This window comes from Takifugu rubripes, chromosome 20, assembly GCF_901000725.2.
Source record: "Takifugu rubripes chromosome 20, fTakRub1.2, whole genome shotgun sequence".
NCBI classification, from domain to species: Eukaryota; Metazoa; Chordata; class Actinopteri; order Tetraodontiformes; family Tetraodontidae; genus Takifugu; species Takifugu rubripes.
In genome coordinates, this window is record NC_042304.1 from 7,870,648 (window position 1) to 7,889,030 (window position 18,383).

At 48.0% G+C, this 18,383-nt stretch overlaps 1 protein-coding gene across 4 annotated transcripts in view; it reads right to left on the reverse strand.

Annotated features, from left to right (window-relative positions):
• The window catches only part of sema6bb (sema domain, transmembrane domain (TM), and cytoplasmic domain, (semaphorin) 6Bb), an 85,954-nt gene that overhangs the window by 49,952 nt on the left and 17,619 nt on the right, over nucleotides 1-18,383 (reverse strand). Inside the window, exons 1-2 of one of the 4 annotated variants that reach the window (XM_029828545.1) lie at nucleotides 14,374-14,390; nucleotides 11,331-11,468 (exon numbers count right to left, since the gene is read on the reverse strand). The exons of 1 other annotated variant lie outside the window; for it this stretch is intronic. The gene's annotated coding sequence lies outside the window, so the exon portion shown is untranslated. Of the gene's footprint in view, nucleotides 1-11,330; nucleotides 11,469-14,373; nucleotides 14,391-18,383 lie in introns of those variants that run through there. 2 more of the 4 variants (XM_029828544.1, XM_029828542.1) reach the window with 2 other exon arrangements.

Consider the following 18,383-nt stretch of genomic DNA (forward strand, 5'->3'; position numbering starts at 1 on the left):
TTTAAGGGGAAAGACTCTTCTCAAGAAGCAACTCAAGTTTTTACCTCATGTGAATTTTGCTAATTTAATCTTCTGAGCGTCACTAGTCAGGGTCGAACGTCATGTCAGAGATGAATCCAACCTTTGGCCTCCTACCAGTTTACAACCATCATTAGCGGGTCAGGGATCAGGGGGCCGAGGCCATAAATCACACTCCAGCCATCCACGTCGGACAGAGCCGGCACCACAGCGGCAGAAATAAAAAAAGAAAACACACTCCAGGACTGACGGGAAGCTAAAAGCAACTCCCATCCATCACTGGCTGGAGGCGCCATAAAGCTGGTAAAGCAAAACACAAAAGGCGATAATCTCCAGCACGGTTATAAATAATACGCAGACCTCACTAATGGCAATAAAAAGCTCTAGCAGCATGACAGAAACCCTCTTGACGTAATTATTCTGCTAAAATTCCCCAAAGGACTTGGATTACCCTGCATAAATACTCCGGAGTAACTCAATAGGTCAGGATTTTTCAATTTGACGACAGTTTGTCCTTTTTGGCCGTGAATCGGGTGGGGCTGGATTTATTGCAAAAGCAACAATTGGCCGGCGGCAGAGGCAGCAGGTCAGGTGGGGGCCAAAGCAGAGAAGATCGCAGAAGAGCGAAGAAAAACATGAGAAGCAGAACTTCACAACGCTGAAGTTTTACTTCAGTTCTGATGTTCGCTTAATGTAGGAAAACAGGGTGGACTCGAAGCATATATGACTGCTGTTTCCTATTAAAACCTCACGGTTACTGCTGTTGCCAGGCAACAAGGGAACAATATAAGATATAGGTTCATTTGTGAGCTTTGATTCTGCTGGGCAGCAGATTTGGATCAGCTGTTCCCATCCTGCTGTCATTACTTTCACTTACGCTAAGCTAAACACCTGCTAGCCTCAATACCACGACGCATTCTCAAACCCTTTGCTTTCAACTTCAAATGATACCAGCTCTAGTTCTAGTTCTGCCTTGGAGCGAAACAAAAATGCTGCCATAAACGCATCTCGGAGCGACTGAGGAACACACCTTCAAGGTCGGCTTTCGCCACAGAACAAAGCCTTTGGCTGTGTTAATATGTGAAGAGGCAGCAGGAAGTACTCCGAGTGGTTCGAGCACAGCGGGCTTCGGCAAGATGGAGAAATATTTCAGACTTCTTTTGTGCAAACGCCAAAAAAATCCTTCCAAACAAAAGGCCAAGGCAATGGCGTTGCTAGATAGAGTGAATGATCTATTACCCTGCTTCATCCAGATGGGTTTTATGCTTTAAAATATTCACAGGTAAAAATAACCTTGAGAGATTCTGCGCCTGCATCATTACTGATCTTTTAAAGGAATTCCAAATCCCCCATGAGCCACAGGGACGGCCAGCATCTTCTCCCAGCAGCGGTCTGGAGAGGCCGGGCTAACGCTACATGCATCTGGACATGTTTCCTTCATCTCCCCTCAAACTCTTTTTCCCCATCCTGCTCTATCTCTTCCCAGGACAAACCGGCCACCTGCTCATCCAATTTAGCCCCCTCCACTGGGCCCCTCTGGTATCAATTTCCATACGGCTTCACTCGCAGCAGAAACCCTGGATCCCCTCGCTTTATCTCTCCCACTTGCTTTGAATGCCACATCTCCTGGGCGCGCGGACACACACGCACACGCCCGTGCACTCACAAACGTGCACGCTCATGCGCACTGCCATTTCATTGCAGGCATAACTCCCAGTCCTGGCTGTGCGCAAGTTTGATCCCCCTCCCTGTGTCTGAGAGGCATGTTAATCAGAGGAAGGAGGCTGCCAGCTCGGCTGTGCACGTCTGGATCGCAGCTGCTCCGGCGTCTTCTCTCTCCGTCCTCCTGCTTCTACCTGCATCCGTTCTCTCCAATCCGTCTTTGCTCTTGTCAGGCCCCTTTCCCCTGTCAGTGGATGCTTTCATCGCTCACACATCTCACCTCCTCCTGGTGTTCTCTCTCTCTTATCGCATCGCAGCAAATCATGTCTTCTTTAACCCCCCCTCAGCAAACCCGCCCCACTCCATCCGCCTCTTCTGGTTTAGCCTGATGGGATTTAAGCCACTATAAAACTGGAGGGTTATCCAGAGAGGCTCTGAGAGGGTCTCGCACTTTTACACACCAGTTTGATGTCCCCCCCCCCCCCCCACCTCCTCTATGAGTCTCCAGGATCTGCACCTGCCTATGTTACAGTGGATTCGGTTCTGGTGATCAGATCAGAGTCAAGACTTTCAAAGATGTGAGAAAGAGAAGATGGAAAAAGCAAAGACGTGTGTGTTTGTTCACACTGTTCCTTTTAAAATGCTGCCCAAAAAAAGCAGCAAAAGGACTTCACGACCCAACAGGAAAACATTAAAGTCCACCAACAATGAGAGATGCCCTTGATTGTTCTGTCCTCGCGTACGTGGCGAATCAACGACATTTGAAGCGGAACATCAGAGCGCCGCCTATTTTGGGGGGTGCCTGTGCGTTCACAGGGATGGTTGCTAATGCTCGGCTCTAAGTCATGAAGACGGGGGAGCGCAGGGGGGAGGTCTTCTCAGTGTCGATGGCAATAACAATGGTGAGACAAATGAGGTAACAGAGCGAGGGGGGCAGAAAGGGGGGGGGGGCCAGGAGGGATATGGGACGTGAAGTGTGCTGAATGCATTCATTACAAGGAGAAGATGTCCTCGTTCTATAGCTCAATCACAGGATGACCTTTTTAGCTTTATTAAACAAAAGCAAAGGGCCAGGAGAGACAAATTAATAGAGATGTTGTTTCCTTGACCTGAATGGACTCAGGCAGATGGACAAAGAGGATGTGTTATGGTTAACAGCTCCTTTTCTTTACTTTCTCTCAGAAGGCTCTGGAGCTCAGCCCCCATCCATCACGTCACGCTCAAAAATGAAGGCATTCACTTGACACTCTGCAGAGGGAGCTTCTCAATAGCGTTTTCTCTGCTCTGTCACCCGGAAACATCCATTCAGTTTTACATAACGGGAGGGGGGGGCTCGCGCTAAAGAACCCTCCAAAGGTCGGAGTCGTGCGCTTGTACAATGTCAATCATTATGCCGGCGTCTCGTGGAGTGGGTCAAATCAATAGAAACCATCTTGCTGTGGAAGTCAGCGGGCTCTGCTTGTCAGTTTGACTCAATCAACCCAGTTATTAACGGCATTAAACAATTTGTGCGCAGCTAACGAATATCCTGTATATGACAGACACGAGAAACACTGAAGAACATTGGACAACACTGATTGTGATACCTGGGGGGGCATGAAGCTTAAAACCAACACGCAGCTCCATCACGCTCACGCCCATCTCCCCACTGAAGCACTAGCAAGGCTCTTTGTGGTCATTCCACTCAGGCAAATTGGTAGCTACAGACTGCTCTCAGTATAACGGGGTAAGTGGCTCGCTCATCGGGCTGTGTCTGGACTTTTGAGCAACAGGGTATAATGCTGCAGAGGCTAACGGGCGGGAGGCTGACCCCCTGCTGTGGCTGTTGACACAGGCTGCAATTTAAGAAAATAAAAAGCTTTCTCCCCTGCAACTTTTTTTATTTCCCTGTGTGCTCCTCCTGCTTTAGTTTCCTCACATTCACAGGCCTTTCACTTCCTTTCAACCTGATAAAAGAAAGGATGCCGTAACATTATGTCGTCCAATTCTGAAAATAAATGAGAGCAAGCACACAGTTGGGGTTTTTTAATTGAATATTTATACTGTCCTTGAATGTATTCTCAGGCTCTTTCATTAGAAAATGTAATTTAGAAACATTGTCAGTCACTAAAGAAGGCTGCAGCACTCCTGGTGAATGTGAAATGGGGGGAAAAGGCAAATTGAACCCAGCTGAATGGGTAATTCTCATCATTTCAGAAACAATTCAGATCCCCGGACGGCTCCTCCCCTGATCCTCTTTGTCTGCTGTGTTCTGTGCAGTTTCTTATTTCCTTTAAACTCTACATAAAACTGCATCTTGGTCAACTTTTGCTGCAGCTCCCTTCATTCTCACCGGGCGACTCGCAGCAGCCCCGAGAAAACGTCAATACGATGCGTTCACTGTGCGTAGGTGGACGCGCAGGAAAGTAACAAACATCCTAAAAACATGTTGTGGCCCGAGGCAGCACGCGTTACGAGCAACGCTGACCCTTTTTATAGCGTCTGCCTGCATCCGCCATCAACCTACCGGGTACGATCATTCACAAACAAGCAGGTAACGATCATCACCATTGTTGCAGTTTGACAGCCACCAGGTCAGAAGACAAAAGGCGTCCTAATGTGGCTTTTACCTGAGTGACCACTTGATAAAACTGCCTGAGCAGCATTATTATTGTTAATAATGAAGAATTGGAGTTAGCGTTGAATTACCAGTAGATCTGTGCTGTTCCTCCTCTGCACTCTTCTGCTGTGACTCATGTGCAGCAAATAGAAAAACCACCGAAACTGAAACAAACAGCTCAGATCCAGTCAAATCTGACACTCCTGCTCGTGATTGATTGAAATGAAAGCAAGTCTGCACACTGGAACATTGTTGGCGTGGTGAAAAGAGTTGGTGCAGATGAACATTAAAAAAAACAGAATGTGTTCTTTGTTCGTCCACATGGCAATTAGGAGTGAAGCAAAGCTCCGAGGATTGATTCTGCAACAACAACCTGCCTGTTTATTGACGGCTCTCTGGGCTTTCGCTGCTGCACAGATGCCCCGAGGCTGTTTCACTTGGCTCCAGTTTTAACCGTCCGTCTCTCTGTCCATCTTTGTCTCCCATGTCCGCCGTGCTTCGTGACCGTGCCTCGCTAATTCCCTGCTTGGATTTTGGATCAACAAAGAATTCCTTCCTCAGAGCGCAGCGGATGTTTGTTTCTAAAAACAATACCGACCGTCGAACCGGAACATTAGATTCATTTGATACAATATTTCAATATATTTGCCATCTCCTGCTCTGATACAAACAATAAAAATGGGCTGTTTATGCCTTGGCTTAAGAGAAATAAACTGGACTTCTGTTAGATTTCAACGACGTTTCACCTCCGTTCCAAGAGCCTGTTGGATTCCTTCGAAAAACGAACAGAAATCCAGATTCTCTCCCAACTGGATGACTGTGAACATTCACCGACGCTGTTTATGTCACACGTTTGAAACGGCCGCACCATAAATGAAAAATGGAAGCAATTTTGTGGATGAAATAAGCCCCCTTAACAGCTAGGCATGTAAGAATTGAGCTGTTTCTTACAGAATGAGGACACACGGAGTTCTCTGTTTTTGTGAGTACTTTTAGTACCCATCAGCCCTCTCTGCTGTGTCACATCTCTGTTGTTAAATTCATTAGCAAGCTACGCTGCCATTATACATCGCTCTGCTATAATGTCAATACTACTTATGAAGCTGCGGCAGCTGTCACCAGCAGAGGAGACGTATCGCACCGTACCGTGCTGAACTAAACTGTCTCACAGTGGGGACAACGCTTCACTTTTTCAGATGGCTGCGCCCGACTGTCGTTGTCGGCTCATAACAGGTTTGCATGTTCTTACAGTATTTGTGTGGGTTTTCCTCCAGGTCCTTCAGTCCCCAAACATGCACATTACGTTGATTGGAGACCCTAAATTACTCAGGTGTGAGTGTGTGGGGTGAACGTGTGTCCTGTGATGGCCTGGTGACCTGGTGGCTGCTGGGATAGCCTCCAGCTGCCCCCATTAGCCTGATTAAGAATACATGGTGGTAAACAGAAGATGAGTGAAGGTAAAGCGTTCTTAGACATTAGACAACTTCGAGCTTCAGAACCTTCATTTTTTCAGAATGCTGATAATTTGTTTTTGAAAACCAAGTGAAACAGTTTTAAAGTTAGTGCAGTGAGACCATGTCAGCCTCCACTGGGTTCATACTGATGAAGACACGTCGCCTCCCTGTGTGACAAAGGCTTGAGCCTGGCTTCCACATACATCCTTCTATTGCAGGAACCATATCTGGGGGAGGAAAAAGGCCCACCTGAAGGCCAGCTGTCGAGCATGAGAACCATTATTGGAGAGAGATAACCAGTGTTTATCTAGAGGTGATCGTGTGTAAGAAAGGCAGAAAAAAATAGGAAGCAGAGAGATAGTTAACTGTCAGGACAAAGGGGGCGTAAATGAATTTCAGTCTGATGACACAACAAGATAAAACTGAATGGTTGACTAAGAACAGTGGGGGACAAATGGAAAGATAGCAGAGAGGCTGCCTGTGGAAATGCTGCGCTCTCTTTCTGAGACAGTTTAGCTCATGACAAGATAAAGGCAGCCATCATGACCTGAGGCTCCATTTTAACTCATCCCGAGTAGTGACTGAATAACAGTCGCCACTCGCATCCTTTACCCCCCCCCCCCCCCCCCCAACATCCTTTATTGTGGCAACCAGCACTCCAAAAGTAGTGTGGCAGGTCAGAGCTCCCAAATTAGCCTGGCAGCTTTATGAGGCCTTAATGGCTCTTTTGTGTTTTCTCCCTTAAACCTTAGACATTCCGAGCACCAAAACAGAGACCAGACACTTGTTTTAACTCTACATACAAAACAGACAGGGCCTCTCTCCTTCCTGTCTTGTTCTTCCTCGATGAGTGCTGCTACCCACTTACAGGGAGCGATCCTATGTCAGAATCAGAGGGTATGTTAATGCCTCTTTACCTCCAGTATACAATACTCTCCACTGGAGAGAAGCAGCTAAACTCTGAATTACCCCTGATGTTCCTTTCACTGGCGCACGAGCGTCCGTGTGAATGGCTGATCTTCCCATCATCGCAGGAATGTGTGCCTGAATAGGGAAATGATGGCGTGTGTTTTGAGCACAGGCCATTGCAGCCCTAAAATTGGAAATTCTTGCCAGAAATCAGAAGTGATCGAAACAATATTTCTCCTCATCTCACATTCTGTTCTCCACAGTTGGTCCCCTCAGGATATGTTTACCTGAGCCTACACTTCCCACACAACAGATGAGCATATAAATTAAAACTTATGCGGAACGCAGCCTTTTTGGAACGTAAAATAAACATCGGTCAGAGAATTTTAGATTTGTAAGCTGGTAAAAACACCACTGAAGTTGCTAAAAGCCTGGAGGGCAGAGCTTCTGGGTGGGGATGGGGTGGGGGGTTAAAGGCACAAGGATGCACATGGTAACTCATGCAACGCAACAAATTGTTTGCTTTTAACTTGTGGTAGTCTGAACTTCAGTGCTACCAAATGTGAGGAGCTGACTGGATGTCAGGGTGCACTTCGAGGTAAAAGGAAAGGAGTCATCCAGAAGCACCCGATGCTGTTAATGTTGGTCAAAGAAAGGAAAAAAACATCTGAGGAGACCGAGCGTGCAGCTCAGAAACAGCTCTGAATCAATCTAAAGAAGATGCAAGTGGCAGGTTGTAAGCATTAGCATGTGGAATTGATAATGGCATTAACAGCATCTACCTAATCAGAAACAAAGAGTGTGGAGACCGTGCACGGAGCCAAGGGTCAATATAATTATGCGATTCCGGAGGCCCGTCTTTGTGTTCTCATCGCTTTATTTACATGTTTGAAGGCCGTCAGCTGGTCCGTGTTGCTGTTATTGTCTAGCACACTTCCAGGCTTTGAAAAGGATGTAAAATGCTTAGGTTGATACAATAGTTGCTAAATCGAAACCCAATTTATTATTGACAATACTGACTAGGTTTCCCAGAACATGCAAGGTCATCTTTTATCCAGTGGAGCTTGGTGAATGTTACAGTCCTCCACACCTGCAGGTGGTGCTTGTCCTTAACCTGATTTATGCATACAGCCAAGGATGGCCGACCTCAGCGACGTGGTGGACCCGGGCGTGGATGAAATGAGGACGCGAGCGTGAAAACAACAGCAGCATCAGCGAAGGCAGAAGGCCTCTTACCGTGGCGGGAGGCTGATAGCGAGGCTGCAAGAGGTGGAACACGTGAGAAGACCTGTGGGGGCCCCATATGTTCCCTGACTAAGAGGCCATATGAGCGCGTGATGGTGTCTTTGTGAATACAGAATGTCCAAAACAACAGGTGTCACGTTAGCAATGAGGGATCCTACGGCGCTGCTAAATCTGCACCAGTCCCCTACGGGTCCGGCTCTGGGTTATCTTAATGAAAATGACTCACTTAAAAGCACTTGTAGACCTTTAGATCTTCAGCGACATCTGGTCCTCCTGGACCGGCGGGGTGGAGGACATGCTGAACGACTGACCACAGCGAGAGGCGGGCCGGGAAGGTGAGAAAAGACGAGGCGCGACAAGCGAGAGGAGAAAAAAACGTCGGGAGGGAGAAAGGAGAGAGAACAAAAGATTCGGGAGTCGGCGTGGAAGGGAAAAGGGGGCGGGGGAAGAAAAGGAGGGCGAGAACAGACGGCAGGATTTTTATCATTTTATTTTTTGGTGGGGGGTTGTTGTTTTGCACTCCAGTGTACTGGAGAGCGTCCAAGCGTCGGCCTGTGTGGGCAGAGTAACCACTGATTCAGACAGATCTTGAGACTTCGCCACCGCGGAACGTTCAGACACCGACGCTCACACCGCTGACTCATCCCGCCGCTTCCCACAAAGCCATCCGGTCACACGGACCTTGTTCCCCATCAGCCGGACCCAAACCCTGCCCCCGCCTCAGCCTAACAGGTTCCAAATGATCGCCGTATTTCCTCTTTATCTTTAATCAAAAGGAGAAACTCTGTTGTTTAATTGATGAGTCTCTGCGAGGGGCCCACTCACTGGCTCCCACAGAACCCGCTCTCATTCATAATTAATATACTACTGCTAATTACCCCAGCGCTGATCCACAACCACGCACGCCCTAAATACGAAGGGAGAGGTGGCGGCGGCAGGCGGGCAGGGTGGGGGGTGTGGAGGAAAAGGAGAGAGTGTTGGGAAAGAGGGGGGCTAAGGGGATGTGGGACGCACAAAAGAGGACGATAAACAGATTTTTTTTTTTGGGGGGGGGGGGGGGGTGAGACCCGTCACCTGTGGCAACCATCCACCCCATCCCCATTTCATCTTGTTTCTTATCTTCATCACATCGCACACTTGCTCTGCCCCCCTTTTCATCTTCTTATTAAAGTGCTCCAACTTTTATGGGCTCTGGGAAAACAGGGATGGGGAGGGGGGGGGGGCTGCAAAGGCAGGCCAATGACAGCGACAGGAATCGCAGCTGCTCTGAGAGAGGAGGAAGATCAGAAGACGTGCGTTCATCTATACGGGTCAGATTTGTTCTCCATTTAATTTTCACGGAGCGAGGAAAGATGAGCTGAGAGAGACGGAGCGGCCGTCTCTAACCCGGGACCATCTGCCTGTGGATTAAGCTGTCTGGTTGCTTACCACACAGACTAATGCCAGTTGATAAATGGGCGGCGAGGATGTGGCGGCGGAGAGGCCGCGGGCAAGGAAAGGAGGGATGGAACGTTGCGCACATCTGTAGCATCTGTAAAGAGGTGCGAGGAGATGAGGGAGCCCTCCTCGTGCGTGCATGCGTGCGAGGCAGCGTTTACATAAAGAAATCTGTAGCAGGTTTTAAATCTTGATTAGCTGTAGGGCCTATAAATCAATAATGTCAACAGAAACGAGCACTGAACAGGACTCCACAGGCACGGGCTGAATAAACCACGGAGCACGCTCTATTAATTGGTCTCTTGTGTTTGTTGCATCAACACATGTATCTATTTATCTCATTTAAGGCAATTTTTAGAGTGTACTTAGGCTACCCACAAACAAATTAAAGGATTTACTTCTTTTCCTTTTGCCTTGAAACCTTTTGGTTTTTTAAAGCAAACCTGAACTCCAGGCTCACGTCACCCAGACAGATGCAAAGACTACACACAGGAACTACTAATGGAACTATCTTTTCGCCTATTTTATATAAAGTCGAGGGCATTTTAATGGTTTTAATTGTCTCCGAGGGTTTGATTATTAGCTTCTGCCTACCAAGGCCTCCACGTTTCACTTCAGTGACCACAGATTTAAATAAAAACCTGGCATCGTCATCTTGGCCCCGTTCCACCTCTTTTAGTGCCTCCAGTGGGCTTGACCTCTATAACTCATATCCTTCTCCTACACCTTCATGTCCGTCCTTCTCCCCGCCTGGCATCGTTTGCGCGGCCCCGCGGCCACTTATCCGCACTCTCCGCTCAAGTGGCGGTGACCTTGTCCATCCGAAATGAAATCAAAGAGTTAAAAAAACCCGAACACCTCGCAACACCCACCTAAACAGAGCGTCGGTCCCTCTCAAATTACACTCTTGATGGTTCCAAAGGTATTCTAGGTCACACTGGGACAAGGGGTGAAGCGTCCAGCTGACAATTTACAACCCAACTAAAGGTCGTCTGCAAAACTTGTGCCGCTCACATTTTCGCTCAGCAACAGCAAACACAACGTGAACTGGTTTAATCGAATCTATTTCAAATCAATTCCCAGTCGGGCGGCGAAGCCCGAGGAACGCGGCTACATACATCAAAGAGGGAAAATGATTTGTCTTTCTCTTTTGCGCTCTTTCTCTTTGCAATCTGCAGCCAGCAGGCAGGGCTGGATAAAGAGGCATCTCCTTTGGTGCGCTTCTTTCCCTACGGACGCATTTGCAGTTTGGCAACAAAACAAAAATGGTAAAAAAAAATAAAAAAAGAAAGAAAGAAATGAAAACAGTGAGTCCATCTCATTTTATAAACCTCACAATGCTCTTCTCCTCTGAAAACAAAGCACCCAGAGCTGGAGTTTACCCTCTCCTTCCGCTGCGAGCGATGTTTGCAACTGGATCGGGTGCTATTATTCACTCAAGTCTGAGCCGAGACCGACCAAATATCAGAGGGGATTCTCCCGCCTTGGATTACTACGGTTTCAGGGGTGGGGGCGGTTGATGCTTTGAACCTAACCTGTAACTTGACACTCCCATTCATGTTACTTTAGCCTTTAATGCATTAATTTCACTTTAAGCACAGTACAATGAGGATGCGTCACCGTGTCTGTCTGCATCATGTCTGCAACATCTTCTCACTTCTGCTGAAACTGATCAGATGCTGCCTTTTAGCTCCACACAACAGAAAAGAGTGCTAACCCCCCAGGCCCCCCAGCATCGGGGTCTTCCACCCACTAATAAGGTAGATATATATAACATGTCATGAAGTGAGGATTATAGTTTGGGTTAAGCAATTACATAGCAAAAATGATTTAAGTATTTCTGGTTTAAATTGCAGGCTGGAGACATAAGACATTAAACGCTCTAATTAAAATCCTTGTCAAATGAGAGAACAATCACTGGAAAATCCCCCCACTGAGGAAGGTGGTGTAGTTCATCTTAGCTTAGTTTAGCACAGAGATTAGAATCAGGGTTGAAAGTCACTCACCAACCTTTAAAGCTGGCGGGTTTTCTCTTGTTTGATCCAGATAAACACAGAATAACTTGACACGCTGGTGCGCTGACGGGTCGGAGCTGCAAGGTTTCAGGGCCCAGTTCAGCGACCTCATCAAGTTCACCTCGCAACCTGGGTGGGGGGGGGGCGAAATTCATATTTTTGTTTTCATGCGGCATTAAGGAAAGATTATTTAGAGCTTTGGAGATGCTGCATGGGGTGATGGCTTTTCACAGCTAATTCCTAAAATATACTTTCAAGAATTACAAATTAGGTAAAACCAGCAATTTATCACTGCACGGCGAGAACCTCAGATAGCTAAAGAAAGGCAATTTCATAGGCTTAGAGTGGTGACACAGCAAATTTTCCCAGAGAGCCAACCAAGGCTGAACAGTTCCTCCCTTTTTCCCTCTCCCTCGGGGGGGGGATCTTCTCAGACAGACAGGCAAGGGCATACAGAAATGACGGCCTCTGCCAGGATTCATGACAGCCAATATTTGTTTTGTGCTGCGAGACAAGCTGTGCAGGTCAGACAACACGGCCAGGGAATGCACCAGTGCACTTCTCCCCCCGCACAAGATGAGCTGCAGGCAGTTTGTTGGGTCCCGAGCAAACCGAGCTGCTAAACTGTTTCCAGTGTCAGTTCATCCTTCTGCCAATGCGGCTTACGCGGCTGCACGTGCGGAGCGGACGCGGCAGATGTTACGACACGCCAGGCAACGCCGGAATGTGGTCAAAGACGCTGCAGTGATCGGCCGCGTCTCCCGAACAAACACACCTAACACGGTATATCATCTTCAAACAAATGCCAGTCTCCCTAGAGACAGCAGTCCCCACCCACACACCCTGCTCTCCCCACACACTTGCAGACTTGCGCTGGCGCACAAACATTCGCTCAGCTCTAATCCCCAGCCACTGGTCCTGGGATCTAAATATATCCAGTGAGGTAGGAGTATAGGTAGTTGTCAGATGAGGCCCCATCATCGGCCGGCGACTGCTAGCTCTTCTTCCATTAATGACTGGCCGCTGCACCTGTCTCGCTGGCCGCTCTGCTCCTCACACGGGCACTCAGGTCAGCCTAAATATAACCGCGCCTCCCCTTCTTTGTCTCTCACGGTGCAGCACTCCAAAAACACACACACACACACCCCCCTGGTAAAAACGCAGTGGCCAGGCCTCACCGTCGCTACCCTCTCCTCATCCCAGCCCCTTTTATAGAAACGGGATGACATTGCATGCAGCATTAATAACAAAAAGGGATCCACTGGCACCGGAGAGGTGACCACCAGGCAGGATCCTCTCTGATTAGAGAAACAACATGGACTTCTATCTTTGGACAGCCTGAAGGGCACAGTGCAGCTGAGTTTTAGATTCACACTACTAATGATTACTGGCTACATGTACGAGCCACACTCTAGTGAGTTCAACGTGACGCAGCACGGCCGCTGGTACCCACCCAAACCTTCAGTTTCAGGCATCCCGTATTTCACTGTTTTGTCACTTCTTGGAAATCATAATTATCATCATCACCCATGAATACAAAACAAAGCCGAGGATGCGTCACCACTTCCTCCCGTCGCACAAAAACCTCGAGACCGCGGGAACATGATTAGTCAGTTCCTGAACGACCACCAGCCCATCTGCGAGCAGAACTCCCAACCGGCGACCGCCTTTCACCCATTTTGTGGCGGCGAGTTAAAAATAAATCAGCCAAAACAAAGTGAATCAAATATCAGAGTGAGTGCGTGAGACAGAAGAGCTCAGTGCAGGCCCATGATTTGGCTCCGCTGCAGCCTCCCACCCACCTGTGGTGATAAATGTCTTCTTCAGGGACCCCGAACGGCTGAGAAGCTGACTCATTATGCGCCTTAAGTGCAGATTGTCTTTTTCCTGAAAATACCCAGTCCCAGACCTCCAGTAAAAATGTGACAGAGGAATAAAAGCAGCTTTTTAGACACGAAGGAGGAGCAATCCCACATGTGAATATTAATCCCCAGGAGCAAAGTAAGGAAATTACTGACAGTCATATTATGGTCTGCCTGCTGTCGAAATGTCTGACACTGCAGGCGTAAGAAACTGCCGGCGTGTGCTCATATAAGATAAGATGGACTCATTTGAGAAATGGTAGCGCGCGGCTATGAGAAACCTCAGCAGACCGCTACTTTTCTGAAATGCCAGTGAAGGTTAGCTCCAGACACCTGTTCTACCACCCAACGCAAAGCAAACACCATCCAATCGTTCGCCAATCGTAATAACATTGCAGATGTTTGGGCAGAAATCGTCCTCCTGATAAATCCGACTACACCACAGAGCTCTCGCCGGCCTTCTCTTCCCCCATCTCTGTTACCCTGGAAACGCTTGTCTACGTAGGAGGAAGCGATTCTATTAGACTGACCGGGCGAGTCAGCAAATGTGACCATAAAGCGTGACTTCACAATCTCACCGGCTGACAAGAAGCAAAGACCAGGAGGAACAGAGAGGGAAAAGCAGAGGCTGAGAATGGGCCAGAGGAAAATCAGATGAAGACGAACGCACATTTGAAAGCGAAGGTCACCGCGGGGGTCGTCGCGTGCGCCGTGCGAGCACGCAGAGATGCAGAAACGACTTAGGAATTCAAAGCAACGTCCGATCCCCTGACCCCTGAATCACAGATGGAGGTGCAGAGAGATGTAAGATGACCAAAGAATTTGCCTAATAGCAATATTAGAGAAGACGGCTAATGCACACTTGGCACGGTTCAGATAACCTCTATTGAAGTGCGTCTGATTGTGCTCCGAAAGTGTGAGATGATGGAGTGTGAGGAATGGGGCCAGGAGCTCTAAGCTGTTTAAGCAGATTGCCTGGTCTAACTGCGCTTCCCTACATCTTTTCACATCCTCTCAAAGCCTCGCCTTTGCATCCATCTCCAAACCGCCGCCTCCACCCTCGCCTCATAATGGACCCATTGAGTCAGTCCATTTGTCTTCCATCACATGCCTAAAGCCAGATCTCCCCCTATATTCTCTCTTTTCTTCCTTGCCCTTTGTTTTTTTGTTACCTTTTTCTCCCTCTACCCCCACGCACACATCTCACACCACTCGCTTCAAGGGTAACTCATCACGGTCTGATGGGGGGGGGTGTTGGCGTGGAGACAGACTGTCAGAGAGAAGGTCAGCGCGGAGCCTGCAGGGAGACGCAAGGGAGGACATAGCGGTTGGGATCAAATACTGATCGATACTGAACACGCACTCGCACGCACGCCACGGCCATACGCTCAACTCATTTCTGCCCCTTTCACACTCTTCCGGGCCTCAGAAGGAGCGGATCGGGTTCCTCTGCGTGTTAAGAAGACGCTCGTCTCAGTTGTGACACATTCTTCTGAGAGACTTGTGTGTGAGACCCCCACATACTTGGGAATCATTGCGGGAGGGATCGGGTTACCAGGACCGGCTCACTTTGTTCTGAGGTGCCCTAGCTGGTAAAGGAGCGGAGCTCGGGGCTCAACGATCCAACACAGGTTCGATTACCATCCCGGGTCCGTTTCAAAGCCTCCGCGAGCTCGACTTCACATCGCACAATGGAAATGAGAGTGAGTCAGTGTTAAACCACACCCGCACGGGAGGGTCGTAAACTATGGTTTGACGTGTCGGCTTGTCACACGGCGTGGCAAAGCTCACGCAACAGCAATAGTTGTAGCATGCTTTGTGGCATTTTATTAGATTACCACTGTTTTCAGCCCGAGTCCCCCAGTGGAAATGCTAATCGGATCAAGATGCACCATGAAATACTCAACTGTTGTACTGCTTAGAAGAAACACAACATAAAACCTCAAACCCCTCAGCCCACATCTTTAACTGATGGAGTTGGTCGGCATCTAATTATCAGTTCATTCAGTTGACACAAGTGGTGAGCACCATCAGCTCATGGCAGCGAGCTTTGATGCCAGCTCAGGTGTTTCTGTCTGAGTCTACATGTTCTCCCAAACCAGTTGTGCGTATGAGGGAAAGTATGAGAATCATTGTAACGCCACACTAATGAAAGATTGTTACCAGGCTCCCGACGTTTCACCTCATCTGGTACATTTCTTCTACATGTTCCTCCCCGTAGCTACTCCTCACACCACCGCTCCCAGAGGAGAGCCTCGCTCCGCACTTTGTCTTATTAACCACCAACCCTGTCAGCTCACCTGCTGCAGCCCGTCTCCCTGAACCAGGTCACCATTTCTAACTATTTCTGCCTCCCTCTGACAACCCCACAGCCCTCTCGATGTATGTACGGTGGGAGCACGACGAGACGATGGCATTTAAAATCTCCGACTTTATCCTTTTGGACGGCGCCGCTCTCACCACGAAGCAAATGAGATCTCAGAAAATCATTGAGATGGTATTAAAGGGAATCTGTGGACTCGTCCTCGGTTGGGTTTTTCTTCTGTTTTCACACTCTATTTCAATTCTGGGGGAAATGTACTGATAAAAAGAACAGACCTCATCTACTGACAGGTATCAGCGTCCGGTAGTTCCACACCGCCCCCCGGGCCCAGCGACCCCTCTTTTTTTGACCTTCCCCACTCCCTCTCACCCATAAACTGTAGGTTTCCCAATTAAAAAGATTTTTTTCTCTGTCACCAATAGGATTGCCAACAATGTTTCGTTCAAATTTTTAAAAAACCCTGTTGTGTACTGTCCATGCAGTGAAACGGCAGCCAATAGTATTGTTTGTCCTTACCAGTAAAATGTCCATTTCCTAACTGGGCAGTGGACTACGGAACTATGAGCAACTACAGAAAGTTTGGAGGCAATGTTTGCCAGAAAGTTCTCCTCTGGTGGTCTCCCATATCCAATATTCTATTCAGCTCTCGGTGTTCACATCTAGCTGCTCCTCCACACATCAGTCCCCTAATCAGGAAGCTCACCGAGGTATAAACAATGCTGCCGCAGTGTACGGATGCCAGGACGGAGGAGAGAAAAAGAGGTGGATACGACCGGTGGGAGAGGAATAACAGAAAAAATAGCACATCCTGCCGTACAAGCCTTTGCAATCCCACTTAAATCCTGGCAACACCGACCTGTTTTTATCAAAGTGAGAGGGAAGAATAATGAAAATTCACCTGCAGGGCCTGGAGCATGTAGAGCACTTAACTAAACTGCTGCTGGTCTTTGCTCCGGGTCACCGCTCTCCCTCCGCTCGCAGTAATACCGACCAATTACATTGCCCGCTAATACCCAAATAAAAGTCTCGAATCAATACGCGATTCTCTCTATAAAAAGTAAAGTCCCCGGTCAGTACAAAGCCGGTTAGGTTTTCTGGCAACTCTCGTTACAACGAGCGGAAAATTGGCCTAAACGGGATATGCCTGATGAAAAATGTGGCTGTATAAAGAGCTGCAGCAACATTAAGATGCTCTGACTCAGCTTGTATTGTGTATTGTCTGTAGAAAAGTCAGGTTTGACCTGCCGTGAGCACTGAATCGTTGCTCCCCCCTTAAAGGTCTTAACTCTGAGACGTAAAGGTTATTTTAGGAAAGCTCTTCATTTACGACACTAAACACATGTAACAGATCTTCCTAATTAAAATCAATAGCAAATTCCAAGAACACTGAGTAACGTATTGCAGGTTAGCGAGATTTTAATATCATTAGTCAGCATCCTGATCCTGATGCCAACTCTGCTCCATCCATTTAACCAAAGTTGAGCTGGCCTATTTCAGGCGTTGGGAACAAAAGCAACAAAAGGCTTCAGGGGAAAACATCTTCCATTCCGCAGAGCGACCTAACAAATTAGGGAACAATAAAACCCAATTTTACAGTCTGAAGTGAGTTTATTCGAGCCAGGTTTGGGTTGTTTCCACCCAAATCCTCTTTGTTTACTCTCCACCTGCCTGCCAGCTGCACTCAACAGCTGCATTGTCGACAGGATGGTTTCTGCACGTGTCACAACGGCGGTTTCCCCTCCGTTGCTGCATGAATTGGGGCTGAGAAGAGCGGGCAGCAGACAGATGGACAGGGAACGCCAGAGTCAAGGGGGTGAGAGGCGTTGGGTTTCACGTCCAACGGAGGAGGCACTCGGCAACGAACAGTGGAACGGTAAAGAGAGGAGGTCGGTATCCATCATGTTAGAGATCAAAGGTTGCCTTGTTCCGCCTGCAGCCCTCCTCTTTAGATCAGGACCAGTGAGTGGGAGGGAGGGCGGCGGTCTGCATCAATGAGAACGCAGGAACTTCATCTACGTATTAATCTTCGTCCTTCTCCTCTACACCAAAAACACATAAATAAGATCTCATTTTATAGCAACCTCTCTGTCTATGGCAACAGAGGCCTTCAAATGTTTCCATTTGGAAGGAGAACAGAGCTAAACCACCGTATGAACTGGTGCTGGCACTTTTGAAAAAAATGAAGGGAATTTTGGGTAAAACTATGCTGCGTGAGCTCTTTGTGTTCCATGGCTTGGCTCTAACTGATACGGTACAGGGTTCTTGCTGGCCCGCCGATCAGGAGCGGACGATCCAACCGCACGTCCAAAACTACAGTAGCTGCTGAAGCAGCTAGTGCTAACACAGCTAGCATAGGCAGTTTTTAACTCTAATGAAACGAAAATGTACTCTGCAGCCACCAGCACTGTTTTGGGAACGGTGGCCCGCATGGTCGCAGTTGTTATGGGGTCATTTTTTAAACTGCAGAACTCTTTCTAAGCCCACAGGATCCGGATGGTTTTAGCCCGCCTACTTTAAAGGTTGCGTGGAGGTTATCGTGTTATTGACCAGAATGGGACTTTGCTGCTTACTGGTTTTTGCTACTACTCCTCCCAGGGCTGATAAAGCAACATATCACCTCCATGCTTTCTTCTTCCAGCACTTTCTTACAGGCATATCCGGAAAGATAAAATTCTGCCATTTTTTTAACCCAAGAGAGGGATTAAATGCTGAATGTATTCATGGAGATTCACCTTTAATCTTCAGTGCTGAGCTCAGTCGAGTCGAGGATTGCCATGTCAAAAAAAAAAAAAGTACTCGGCAGAAACTTTTCCACATAAAATTTCTCCTCTCGACTTTGGCCCCTCAGAATCGCTGCCA